Consider the following 13661-nt stretch of genomic DNA (forward strand, 5'->3'; position numbering starts at 1 on the left):
ACAGAAACACTGACACCCGTTCCCGTTGCAAACCGGGCGGGGAAACCAGAGCGGTCAGCCTTAAATAGTAGAGGATTAGAGGAGAGCGCCCAGAGAAATGATGCAGCGCAAGAACGACAATCAAGCAAATCGTTTAGGGTTTTGAGGGATGAAAAGTGCATTGAAAAGAACGGACCATCATATGCTGCCTTTCTGTCCATCTGATATCGCTCTTTCATCGGTAACGTAAGGCTGACTGATCCACAAAATCCATCTCGTGGTGAACGGCTGATCGCCCAGTGGTCCCATGGCCTGGCACCCAGCAATTGCCATTCGAAACGAGCTAAAATGAATGGAACAGCCCTCCGCTAGGACTTCACAATTCGTAGGATGCCATGATTTACTTCAAATTGGAAAGACAAACACAGCGGTAACTGGAGGCGTTCCAGGAAAGCAAATAAAACCAACCAGCCCCCCCCCCCCGCTTCAGGCATGGGGTAATTACAGGAGAAATCAGAACTTCATTCCCCCCCGGGAGGTGGCACCTGTTTTGGCTTCTACAACGTCTACAACAACGACACCGAAAAGCATCTCTTTCCCACACGCCCAGGCATTAGTCTAATCTGTCATAGTATTAAACGGCGTTGCGTTGGAGAAACGGTTCCAAATCCGTGGCCAATGAGCGCGCTCTTTTCCACAGCCTGCGAGTGTGTTGGAAAGCCATCGATAGATCGGGGGGCGGCACCACCACAAGGCGCACACCATCGTAATGTAAATCGCGCCCAGGCTCCGTTCGTGTTCGAGGGAATGTCTATCGGATTTTGTCGAGCGAAAGCAGCGTGTCCCGTTGCTCGTCGATATGTTCATGACTGCTCGCACAAGTATGTTGCTGCTGCTGCTGCTGCTGCTCATGTTTATTCATGTTGCCCGGACCGGAATCGTATGCGGCCACATGTGTCTCTTCATCTTCTTCTTCTTCGCTTAGCGCGGAAAATACGGGCCACCGGTCGCACCGTAGGAAACCGTTGTCGAGAGTCTCACATCCCGTAAGCCTACCATCAGCACAACATGGGAAAAATGGGGAGGAAAATGGCGGGAAGGAAAAAGGCATCAAAGAAATATACTCCTCCAAATACTAGAGGGGCTCAGGGATACCTATGGAAGGACTGTCGATACACTTCGAAACGTCGGAAGTGTCTCTCTCTCTATCTCTCTCTTTCATTTTGCTCTCTTTCTCCCATTCTACTCCCCTCGGTGTTCCGTATATCCTTGTCTAGAGACTGCGTGAGCGCTACGCTATTTGCCTCACAGCAGGGTGGCGCACCGACGGTCGCCGTGCCAAGATTCCCGGCCGAGTAGTTGAGCCCTATGCCACCCCGGAGGAGCAGCGGGAATTAGCGAATGAAGTAACGTTTGTTTCCCTCCCCCCCCTCTGCCCATCTCTTGTGCACGATGGTTGAGAGAGGAAATTAATCATTGATAAGATGATTACAGTTTCAAATCACTGCCTGCTTGCCTGCCTGCATCACAAGACGTTGAGAACCGCTGAGAGACAGCGAAAAAGGGGTGGCCAAACGAGGAGGAGGAACACGACACGGTGCGCGGAAAGATTTATCGTACCGTGCGGATTTCAGACAACCTGAGAGCCATCCGGAATTGAACTCACTTCCATCTGTGGCCGCTCCCAGGTTTGCGGGCGTGCGTGCGCCCAGCCCGGCGACAGGTCGAAGACTAAGTGAGCCGCGAAGCATAGAGAGCACACCCACGGCACCGCAATATGGCCAATCTGAACATGGACTTGGACGGCGGTTCCAAGAACACAAACACTCCAACGACACGATACTTCCCCGGTTTTGTGGACCAACATTTGCCCGGAACGGAAAAGGAACCTTGTGCCCGGGTACTGTACCGAGCAAACGAACGTCGACAACGACGACGACGATATTCTCATATCCTCGTTCGTTACACGCACTAATGCGCCAGAGTACTGGAGTGGGCGCCGGAGTTTTTTCCCCGCAGAAAGCAACTGGAAAGTTGTTTCAATTTCCATGGCACGGAAGGCACCACGAAAGTTTCCAAATTGTCATTTCAATCATCGCCGTGCGGCGGCGGGAACACGTTTCAAATTGGTTCTCCGCAGCATCCGTCGCAGGATACGGCAGGAGGTTCCCTTGGGACCCTGGGCTGAGGTAGCTGCTGTAAGTCCTGTGTCCTGGTGCGCCGCCCATTTTTGTTCTTCCCAAGTTTCTCCAACAGTTCCATAAAATGATTCCCCATTTTGTTCTGGTATCCAACGGGTGTAGAGAGAGACCGAGTGAGCAAGCCTTGCTGAAGCAGAAACCAACGGAAGCGGAAGTGTATGGCCGCCATGCCCAGCAAGGGTTTCGGTTTTTCGGTAGTTTCAACCACTTTCATATAAAATCCTGCAGCGCGCACACATAAACACATTTCCGGAGTTCCGGGAAAAAAGGGCCAGATGTGCAAGTTTTAAACACGCCTCCTATCCAAACACGACTCCCTCTGTCCATCGATCGAGCTGTGTTGGTACTACATTTGGAAAATGGAAGAGGGCCTCCCGAAATCCTGTAATGGCCAGCCATCAGTCGAAATCAAACACATTTCTTCGCCTCCGAATATGCCTGCCTACGCTGCTGTTGTTGCTGTGAATCCAAGAGCTTGGGAATCAAACTACCGGGAACTTGGCCGGGGGGTTAAACCAAAGACACTATCCCTCTTTGCCGACCGAAAATCGCTGGAGCTGGAGTTTATTGTTCTAGCGAGCCCAGTTTTCGGCCAAAGATGCCTTATCCAAATAGCGGCAAATAGCCAAGCGACACGCCAGAGAGTCGGAGCGGCCTTCGAGCGGATGGTTCCCCCCCCCCCCCTTTGGCGAGCACACACAATGAGCTGACCTCAGCTTAACGTTGCGAGGCCTCGGCTCCAACCAGAAGGATGCGCTGCGTTGGAAATGGCCAGTGTGATAGCTCGTTGCATGCACATACTAGCGGGCACACCCTCTGACCTCCCTTTTCCACGGGGTTCAGCCACTGCGAACGCAGCGTTCAGTGCTTCAACGGGCAACGGGCCCATAATGGCACGGCACGGCGCAGCTGATGGGAAGGCAAACACGGTTCACTGGAAGTTCAAACAGAGCCCAAATTGGAAAATAAACAGGCCAACCAAAGGATGAGGCACTCAGCATCATTCCACAGCTGCCAGTGGTGGTGCTACACATTTCTCGGATCAATCGCCGTCGTCGTTGTCGTCGTCGTCGTTGTAGACGAAGTTAGAATTATCCGCCCCAAAAAGGACGTTACGTTCTCTCAGATTCCTCACATTCCTCTACTCAGATTAAACTGTCCAACTTTTGTGCCTTACTTAACCAAAGAGGGAGTGCGCCTTTAAAACGTGCTGCAGACTCTAGCCATCAAACTCTACTCTCCGTGAACTGTTTTCAATTACTCCCTTATTCGCTTCTCGCAACACAGCACTGCCACGAAACTAAAATGCACCCGAAAAAAGGGTCCAAAAAAACCAGAAAGGACATTCAGCGCAGCACGAATAGCACGAACAGTGTGCTGGCATGCTGCAGCCCAGAAAACGTGTCCTGGCAAAAGCGGCAGAACATTTGGAAACGGAGGCCACTTTGTTGAACCGAGCGTGCGCCATCGATGGAATGAATAATAATGAAGAATTCAATAAGGAAGGTGCCGGATCATAGGAAGTGACCTCCGCTCGTTGCGATTGCGGAACACATCCTCCTCACAATTAGCGCCATTGCGACGACGGCATAGTACGTGAAAAATGCCGTTCTCTTGAGAACGAATTCCAACTTCCATTTTTTTTGTTTTACGTTCAGTGGAATCTCTAAACCAAAACATTGTGTGTCTCCGTCAAACGAGTGTATCCATAGCATCTATATACAAGCACCCTGGATTCCGCGCCCTTTCGAGCGCTCTTAATTGAAACTTCCTCTAATTAACTTGTTTCAATTTCTCGTCCCCCCAGGGTTCGGTCGGAGGACCGTATACACTGAGCCGTAGACCCTCGAAAAAAGTGCGGTGGCTAATTAATTCGTTTGGTGCAAATATGCTTTTCTCTGGCGGCGGCGACGGCGGCGGCGTCACGGCCTTTCACCGCACGCGAATAAGCGGATTAAGTGGCGGTGGAACTAAGCGCGAAAAGTGGAAAGCGCGTTGCTAAATCATGCTTCGCTTCGCTATTCAAACGCCCAGAGCCGTCTGCTGGTACTTTATCTGTGCGTTTGTGCGAATGTCTGGCGATTGGCCTTAAACAGGGAAAGGGTTTAAAAGTGGTCTGAGGGCAAATAAAAAACAACAACCAAACAGGGATCACATTTTCCTAGAAAGTGTATCTTTTCATTTTGCGCCACGACCAAGATTGGCCAAGTGGTTAGGTGGTTGAGGAGAAATTGAAAGGAGATGCTGCTTTCAAAAGACATCCAGCAGCAACACGAGCATCACAAACAACACGTGAACACGAATGTATTTCAAAAAGCTCTCTCTCCCTCGCTCTCTCTCTCTCTCTCTCTCTCTCTCTCTCTCTCTCTCTCTGGCTCTCTGTAGTACTAAAACTGTGAACCTGCTGTTTGTTTTCAATTTTTCGGCTACACAATCGTCAACCCACCTCTAAGCTAAGAAACTGTCTGACGCGAACCACATGAACACAACTCCATTTTTGCATCACCACCATTAAGGAGATTAGACCGTCCGACAATCCGCACTTCAATCGCAGAACCAACGGTAGCCAATGTGTGCCAGAGGCGCGTGTGTCAAGCACTTCAGCTCCACAGACGGTCCACCAGCATATGCTCAATATGCTGATCGAAGACGGTTCCGCTAGTAGTACCACCGTGTAACGAATATTTATTCGATTTTAATCCTATAACTTTTGCGCCGAACCTTTCGCGAAAGGAGCCAAACCCGGGCGACGGCAATGAAGCTGCTCTGTTCCAGTTACGGTGGCGCTGGTTCTGAAGTCAGCCAGCCAGCCAGGACAAGGGCACAGAAAAAAAACACCAACGAGAACAAATGTTCCAAAAAGAAGCTACACCAAAGGGGGACGCAGCTGAACAGACCTCGTACGATTCGACTGGAAATGAACAAATTGTTTTCGAACGACACCATCAGCACTGAGAGCAGGAGCAACAGCACCAGAAGGAAACTGAAGGGATTAGTGTACAAACGTTCGTTCGGATAATAAATCAAATGAATTTCGCATGTAGCGCATCTTCCCCGGGGGCTCGAGCAGCTGTCGAGCAGTTTCACAAAAATTTCACAAATATTTCTACCTTGCCCCGCTCGCTCCCACCACACCCCCGGGGTTTGATAACGAGCGAGAAGCAATTGAAGCACCCGCTGGCCTCATCCTCCCCAGGGAGGATGAATATTCATATTGGAAATACCAGGGAACAGGGATTCGTTGATGCCCACACAGGAAGGAACCGGCGCCCGCCAATCGCTTTCTTGACAAGTTCAAAAGCCCATCACCGAAGCCATTTACCTTGCTAATTCCTTTCCCACAAACACACAGCCGTGTGTGCACGCATTTCGCTGAACCGAGAACCGAACCGCCAGGAACCAGTCCAGGCGGACATTCCTGTGCCACAAAACCTTTTCTGGTTATTTTTTTTTCTGGCAAATCCACAGATCCGCGTATACCCTTGTTTCTCGTCTTACCCCCTTGACTCACTCTCTCTCTCGTGGATCACCCTTTTTGGGGTCCATGTTCGATGATGGATTCCACACTTTTCTTCAGCTACTTAAATCATCCAGAACCTTCCTCCTATACACAGGACAGCGGCCATGTTCGGGTCGAATGAATGCCAACGGGCAGGGCTCGGCCTCGGCGTCGACTCGTTCTATTTACTTTGGTCACCCCCCCCCCCCCCCACCCCCCGCCCTTTCCTGGGACCCCTGCGGGCCACGCGTTAAACACCTTGTCGACCGAAAAAAGGTAGTTCGAGCACAGGACCGCAATTCTCGCAAGTCCACTCGGCGGTAGAGCTTCCCTCTATCGGGGAAAGTAAACAGAGGCCCCGGTGCCTGCGGATAGGCGATCTGCGGAAATGTGACAAGAAGAAGAAGAAGAAGCAGGCAGGCAAAAACCAGCAAACGCACACACCATCAGAAGCCATCGGTGCGGCCAGGTTTTAGCGCGGGCTGGCCAGCCCTTCCCCAGCTTCTCTGCTCTCTATCTCTCTGGCCACCCCGGAAGGTATGTGCGAAAATGTTCTCTCCGTTCATTGTGGCATTACATAAGAATCGGTACGAGGAGGAGCAGCAGGAGGAGGGGAGCACTGGCCTCGAGGAATCATCCCAGCATCAGCAGAGGAAGCGAAGAGTGCTCGAGGGGCTCTTAGGTAACTGGTCGCATTGGCTGAACGGCGAACAGGGCTTCCGTTTTTGGAGCTAAACCGCTAAGAGCCCCACTGGCCCCCCGTACCACTAGAAAGCGGATAAAAAACAAAACACTGGAGAGAAAAAAAAACACAAATCCTGCTCCTCCAGATGCTACACACGGACACGGACGAGGCAGAGTCACCTGCTGGCAGGGAATGGGAGAGGGGTCGCCCGAGATTCCCTTCGGAATAGTAGTTTGATGATTCCGGGCTACCACCGTGGGAGAGCGCCGTGCACCAGTGAAGCACAACGCGCCGCGCGTGGAAAGCAAAGCATCGAGGCCTCAACTTCCCCCCCCCCCCCTGTTCCCCTTCACGGAGCCACGGTGTCCATTTTCCACTCGGACACACGGACGGTACGCACATGAGAAGCACACGACCGGGGCGGGGCGATGAATAATAAAATAAAAATATGAATATTATACCCACGGGGTCAGTTTCGTAACCTACCCGCTGACACACCACGGTAACGTCCTCTCCACCACCCTCTCTTCCCTCTGGCCTGTGATCTGCCGGTTGGCCGATCGGAACGCGCGAACCACTAAGCTCGGCCGCGCGCTTTGAAGCGGCGGCGCACCCCGCCAGGCGTGGAATGTATCCGACAATTCCGTGCGGTTACTAAGGGAAATGGTGGTAGGGTGGTGGAGTGGAAACAAAAACGTGAAACGTGAAACGAAAATTCCAACGTTCCCAAAGACCCGAAGGTTAACCTTTTGTGCCATTTATGTGTGGCGCGCGCGGGAAAATGATCCGTGATCCGTGGCTTCTTCTGCGGTTCTCTGCGAGGTAGTGGGTGATGTCCCTCCGATGTGCCACCCAAAACGGCGACTGTTCGCCACACGAAGGATGGTACGAAGAAGGTGAAAACCACCCACCCGCCACCTTCACCATGCCACCAGCCGGGTTCACAAGACACCAAGGCTCCCGGGCCTTTAACTCTATTTTATTATTCAACTTCTTGCTCGAAACCCACGTAACAAAGGGGGATATTTGAATCCAGCGACATCCCAGCGGGGGAGAGAAGTGAAGACAAGGGTTGAGTTTCAAACAAACGACCGTGGAGCTACCCAGAGTAACCGCTCGGTGATGATGATAACCGATCGAGCGTAAACAGGTTGGTCAGCGATTCGCGAAAGTGTTAGAGATTGACGCTCCGCGTGGACGTCCATTCGTACAAACTGAGAATTGCCGCTGGCCGCACATGGGTTGCGTCTCAGTAGACTATGAGAATCGAAGCATCTTTCGTTGCTGGTTGCCAGTGCGGAGGAGCAATCGAAAACAACCAAAGCTCTGAGTCGCCTCTACTCTAAGACAACGAACAACCGTGAAAACAATTCAATTCTAGTATCATTCACCACACTTTTGCTCTTCTAGTAGTTCCAGAATGTTCCAAGTAGATAAGCAACAGTAAAGATCTTTAAAAAATCGAGCTCTTGCGCTAATAACTTATGAATCATCGTCCAAAACGCAGCATCCACGCAGCGGACGTTGGTTTCGCTGCAACACTACACGTTTCCCCCCTTTTGGCCACAGCGACCACAAAGTATGGTCACAAGCGAGCGTTGCAACCTTGAACAACGGACCACTTTCCCGTCCATTGTGCACACACAATTCAAAGTTTTCCACACCAGACCATTGGAGGTCGGTTTTTGGGTAAAGAGTTTTGCGCTTCCGTTCCATTTTCGTTCCCGTTCTTTTTTCCCCGTTGTTTTTTTTGTTCCCCCCAGGGCTATTTGTCCGCTCGTTTTCAGCGGGTTGTGGTGAGGTGTTACAGTGGTTATCCCCGCGCTCCCCCCTTGGTTTTGGGTCTTACTTTCGTCGGAGAAAAAGTTGGAGTTTCTGCTGGTGCTAAACATACATTTTGTCCGCACGCCAAACAAAAACCGACCCCCCACCCCCTGCCCCGGTAACCTGCGTGCGTTCGCGATGGTGAGTGGCGCGCTGCGTGGTTTTCTCGCATGCTACGGTGGAAAGTTTTCTCGAAGCCCCAAACTCCTCGCGCCCTTCCTTTAGTGGCGGGTGGGGGGAAGGGGTCTATTCGAGGCTCATGTGGAAAGCATACATTCCGCCGCCTGGGCACACCATTGGTAGCATCTGTTTCCGGGTACGCTAGGCGCCAGCCTCTACTAGGCCGCAGAATCATCCACGGTAACGGTCCGCGCAATTATTGCTCCGAGTGGTTGCGATGTTGGTTTTCTAGTCCCGAACCCGATTCCCAACTCGATTTTGCAGCGAAAGCGTTGCCATCGGATCGTTCGCAATCGAAGTTACCAATGAAAACGATTCCATCTTAAGAGAGAGAAGGAGGTTATTGTCAGTGACCATTGAAAGTGAAGAAAGGGGACACGGGATCAGGCTTTTCCATGCTGGGACCACGAGTAAAGGCATTGAAAGATGGTGGGACCAACGAACCGTATCCCGACTCACAAACACGAGCAACTGAGGAGCGCGCTCACAAATCCACAATCGATGCCAGGCACATCTCATCCACACGCATTCCGTCGCACAATACGCGCACACTGGGTATCGCGCCACGCGCTGATGGAAAGACCTTGTGCTACATCATTATCTTCTGGTAGAGTTCCCTCTCCCTGTTCCCGTGTAGTCCTCTGTGATACGACGTGTAGGATGCTTCTGCTGCTGGCGATGATGATGATGATTCCCGTGAGCTCAAAGCACGCGCACACACAGATACATACACTCGCACACTCTGGGTACCGTCACTGGAACAACGAAACCGTGATGGAGCTTTCACGTGGAGACCACCATTCGATGGCAAAATGTTCAACAGAGTGAAGAGATGCGCTCGTGCTAGTGATCCACAACCGTACCGCCGACCAGAACACCCAACACACCCACAACTCGTATTGTCTTCACGCTGTCCCCAGCAAAGGGTGGGCGACCCGCGGAACATCCTCGTCAAACCAGGCGGAACCTCTCGGCCCTCGGCCAAAGATGTTTACGTGGCGCCGCAAGTGTTTGTGTGCTGGGACCAACCAGCCAGAACGAGCGTTGTGTTCGTGCAGGAAACTCGTGGTAGCACACGCAGGACAACGGTCGCCCCGGTTGAACAATCACTGAATGGTACCTCCGTTCGCGCTGTCCTCTAGCTGCTTGCCCACGACGATCGACGACCATGTTGCGCGGAAGTGGCCGAACCATGGTTTCGGTTATGGACGCTCGGTGCACACAACAATCCGGAAACGATTGGAAAATAATCGAAACGCGAAAACATAGTGTTGGCCAAGCGCGGATTAACATAAATCAACGAAGCAAAAAACAAAACCACCACAACGTGGGCTCTGGACCGTCGATCGGAACTCCAGAAAACTGAAAGCAAAACGGCCACCGCGACCACAGTTCACGAGCTACACTGCCGTTTGACTGCCCAGCCTAGCCCGGGGTTTTTCGGTGGTGGGCACCCTTTCGGTTGAAGGGCTTCCGCTGAACTGAACGCGGCCAACGTGTTCTGGCCGAGCAGGCAAGAATTCTAGAGCCTCCTCCGTAGGTGGTTCTCCGCGTGGTTCGGTTACCTCCGTCAAGAACACGGGCACTGCTCCTACTCCTGCTGCTGCTGCTGCTGCTGCACAACGCACTGCTGCTCACGCACACATACACAGACACACACCTACCGTCTCGGATACGGACACAGACAACGAGAGCAACACGACGCTATAGGAGGCCCCCCCGGGGGGTTGGAGAGACTGGAAGTCGTCGTCCCTGTTCCGCGGATGCTGCTGAGCACTACGGCCGTCTATGCTGCCTCACACCGTATGCGTTACAGCGCGAAAACGGGACCGCACCGTACCGAACGAACCGGAATCGTAGGTCCGTCGGGTTGCTACGTTCGTATCACACTTGTCCTTCCTCACGCACGACGGAATGGTTGGCCTACTGATGCTGCTGCTGCTTGGATCAGGAACCATATCGGGAGGAATCTTCGTTTTCAGAGTGTCGCTCGATTTCTCGCTCCACACTCTCTCTGCGGCTCTCTTGCTCGCTCGTTCGCATCTCTCATCAGCATCCAGCATCAGCGCAGACTCCCAGACTCCCAGACGCTCTCCCGCGCTGTCACCATCTCGCAACCAGCCTTGTAACATCCTTGTTGCTCTCACCATCGACCATATTCAGCAGAGAATCGTTCTGTTCCATTCGATACCAAGAAACAGATCACAAAGTCACAAAGGACCTTCGCGGATGAGAGTGAACCTGCCAGCTGGGAGCAAGAGCAATCCTGGTTCCCCGTGTCCAGCATCCGGTGGAAACAAGAGTAAGCCGTTCACCATTCACATACATATGGATGCTTCACACCAATACATACACTAGCGCTGACTCCACTCTCGGGGAGCCACCATCACGGGCTAACTCTTCATTTTCTCACCCTTTCTCTCTCTCTCTCTCTCTCTCTCTCTCTCTCTCTCTCTCTCTCTCTCTCTCTCTGTGGTTTCTTTCGAGCGCTCTTCGCTCTTACTCTTTCCATCCGACTATCTCATTCCGGGTGACCTTTCAGCTCGCCTTCTGCTCTGATACTCCGACCAAGAGCCTAGAGATCGGAAAATGTTGCCTAGACGACGGAAACCCTGAGCAGAGGACCTGCGCACTCACTGCTGAGCTGAGCTGAGCCGAGCAGAGCAGAGAGACTGGATGCTGTGAGTAGTACTAGGTGCTGGTGGTAGTAGTAGTAGTAGCAGCAGAACCGAGGGCCATCAGGACGATGATTCCCGAGTCGCCGAGAAGATTCTGGAGGGCAGGGTTGGGAGGCGCTATCACTGCAGTCATCGCCACCGTCATCGTGGCCATCATCATCGTCAATGGAAGCTGCGAAAGCTCCGATCTGCGACATCAACCTCACCAACACACAGCAAAAGGCGCAAAAGGCTTTTCCATGTAGCGACCATGTTCGGGCTCTCTCTTTCTCTCTCTCTCTCTCTCTCTCTCTCTCTCTCTCTCTCTCTCTCTCTCTCTCTCTCTCTTCGCTACTGATGATGGACGACTCGACAAGCGCGCACTTGCCCGTAGTATCCCTTTCAACTACAGGTGGCGGTGCTGGCCTGGTCACGCAAACGCCCACGCACACGCTCGCGCTCGTGTACAAACACAGACAAAGCGAGCAGCGCGCGTGGGCTCTGGAATGGCGCACTCGGCGCGCCAAACGTGGCACTCCGGAGCAGGAGCAGCAGCAGCAACCCAAAAACCTTGTCACCAGCGATTTCGATTTTCGCTTTTCGCACAATTCCCGTGCCTGGTCCACCGGGATGGCCCAGATTGCTCAACCTAAAAAGCAAACGCTGTCAGCTGATCAACGCGGTGCGAAAATTAGCGCTGGCAATCGACACGGATTGGCACGGGATGGTGGTATCAGCGAACAGGGAACCACTGCAGCCGGACGGATGCAGATCCGCACCGCAATCTGCAGTCCGGCCAAGTGCATCGAACGAAAAATGGCGGGCGAAATGAATTATCAAACTAAAAAAAATCAAAGAGGAAAAAGGAAAATTAAAAATTTGAATAAAAAATATGCACGCATGCGGGCGGATTGTGCGCGCCATCGCAGGTGACCTACCTCATCGCGATATCGACCCAGGACACTCCAGGTGTAATGGAATTCCGGTGTTCGAGGTTTGCATTCCTCGATTCAGATGTGCAGATGACCTGTATTCCCAGCATAAGCGAAGGTCTCTCATCCTAGACCGCCACGGAGATGACCTTTCGAAAGTTACCGAAAGTACTTGGAAACAACTACAAACGCACAAAGACACGCACACACACCAGCAGCAGCAGCAGCAGCAGCAGCAGACAGCATGATAGATAGAGCTTTGTGTAATCCAGAAAGGGCAGAAGGCGACACTGTCTATCTCTCGCGCGGGCGCCCGTACCGGTGAAAGTCGCGGGTGCAATGTCACACCATGCTTCCCTATCATACACGATCTTTGGGGAGAAAAATCGATAAATCAACCACCTACCAAAAAGGGCCCTGCAGGGGGGTTCAGCAGAGGGGCGTTGACAAGGCGTCGCTGATGATGGAGGTGGTCCGTCGGTCGCTTACGGCGGCGACGACGACGACGACGACGAATTAAAACGTCGCAACATTCGGCCAAGTTGGGCAGCGGAACAAAGAGAGTGTTAGTGAGTGAGAGCGAGCAGCGTACGTGATTCAACAGGCACCAGGCCACCCTGTCACCCCCCAATCCCCACCCCGAAAACCACACAGACACGCAAAGCACCTTACGCGCGCATCTTCTTCTGCCGAAGCAACGCACAAGGAAAGGGAAACACCGTCACCGTCAATCACCGGCGACGACACACGAGAAACCGCAGGACAAGAGATAAGAATGGAATTACTCTTTCACTCGCTCCCACTTCCACCTTCGCGACACGTTCCCACCACTGTCCTTGCTCTGCCATCAATTCATCAGAGCCGTGCGCGCGTCATGCCATCGCTCTCCTTGATATGTGTGATGCCACAACACAGAGATTTGCGCCGGAAAGTTCTCGCTGGCACACGGTGGCTGAGGGTGAATATGAAAGGACTCCCTTTCAACGCTCACCCCCCCGCACCACCAATGGCTACGAAGAATAACGCCCAGTAAACAAGCCAGAAAAACGGACGAGCACAGCCTTTCGTTCGCTTCGCTTTCTTCGCTTTCACCGCACCGCACGGAAAGTGCCACCAATCCCGGCGGTTCCCGGTGCGAAATGAGCGACGTTTGGTTGCTTGCTTGCTGGCTCCCTTCACCACCTTTTCCTCTTTCCTTTCCTCTCTTTCGTCGAGCATCTTTTGGTACCCTCAACGGCACAACATTAAACGAACATTATTATCCTTCATTATGGGGAGTTATTTAAGTCATAATTCTCCTACCCATCCTTCGTGGAAGGGAGATGGAAGGGGGAAGGGGGATGGTGGTTGGAGAAAAGAGTGACTAGAAATTGGCAGGGAGGAACCGTGGCGGTGGCGCTCATCAGCACGCGCGCTCCCAACACCCAAAACCAAAACCACGACCACGACTTCCCCCCCCCCCCCCCCCCACCCCGGGGAATGGCTCGATGGATGTGTTTCGACTTTTTTGATGGGTTTTAAATGATCCACCGACGCTTTAACGTTCATGTGCGGGTGCGCCGAGACCAAACCGTGACACACTTGCAGCCCCTTTCCATCGTCTTCACGCTCACGTCTTGCTGTCTGGTGCGCTCGGGAACGCCTTGCAATAAGATAATGAGCATTTTTGTGATCGAATTTCGGGGTGAGCTGTGCGTGTGCCAG

At 52.6% G+C, this 13661-nt stretch overlaps 1 protein-coding gene across 8 annotated transcripts in view; it reads right to left on the reverse strand.

The window, feature by feature from the left end:
• LOC126572711 (peripheral plasma membrane protein CASK) overlaps positions 1-13661 on the reverse strand; it is a 213379-nt gene that overhangs the window by 108731 nt on the left and 90987 nt on the right. For 2 of the 8 annotated variants that reach the window (XM_050232247.1, XM_050232246.1), the window contains exon 1: positions 9934-10250. The exons of the other annotated variants lie outside the window; for them this stretch is intronic. The gene's annotated coding sequence lies outside the window, so the exon portion shown is untranslated. Of the gene's footprint in view, positions 1-9933; positions 10251-13661 lie in introns of those variants that run through there. 8 annotated transcript variants of the gene reach the window in all.

The sequence above is a fragment of the Anopheles aquasalis genome, chromosome 2, assembly GCF_943734665.1.
Source record: "Anopheles aquasalis chromosome 2, idAnoAquaMG_Q_19, whole genome shotgun sequence".
In the NCBI taxonomy this organism is placed as follows: Eukaryota; Metazoa; Arthropoda; class Insecta; order Diptera; family Culicidae; genus Anopheles; species Anopheles aquasalis.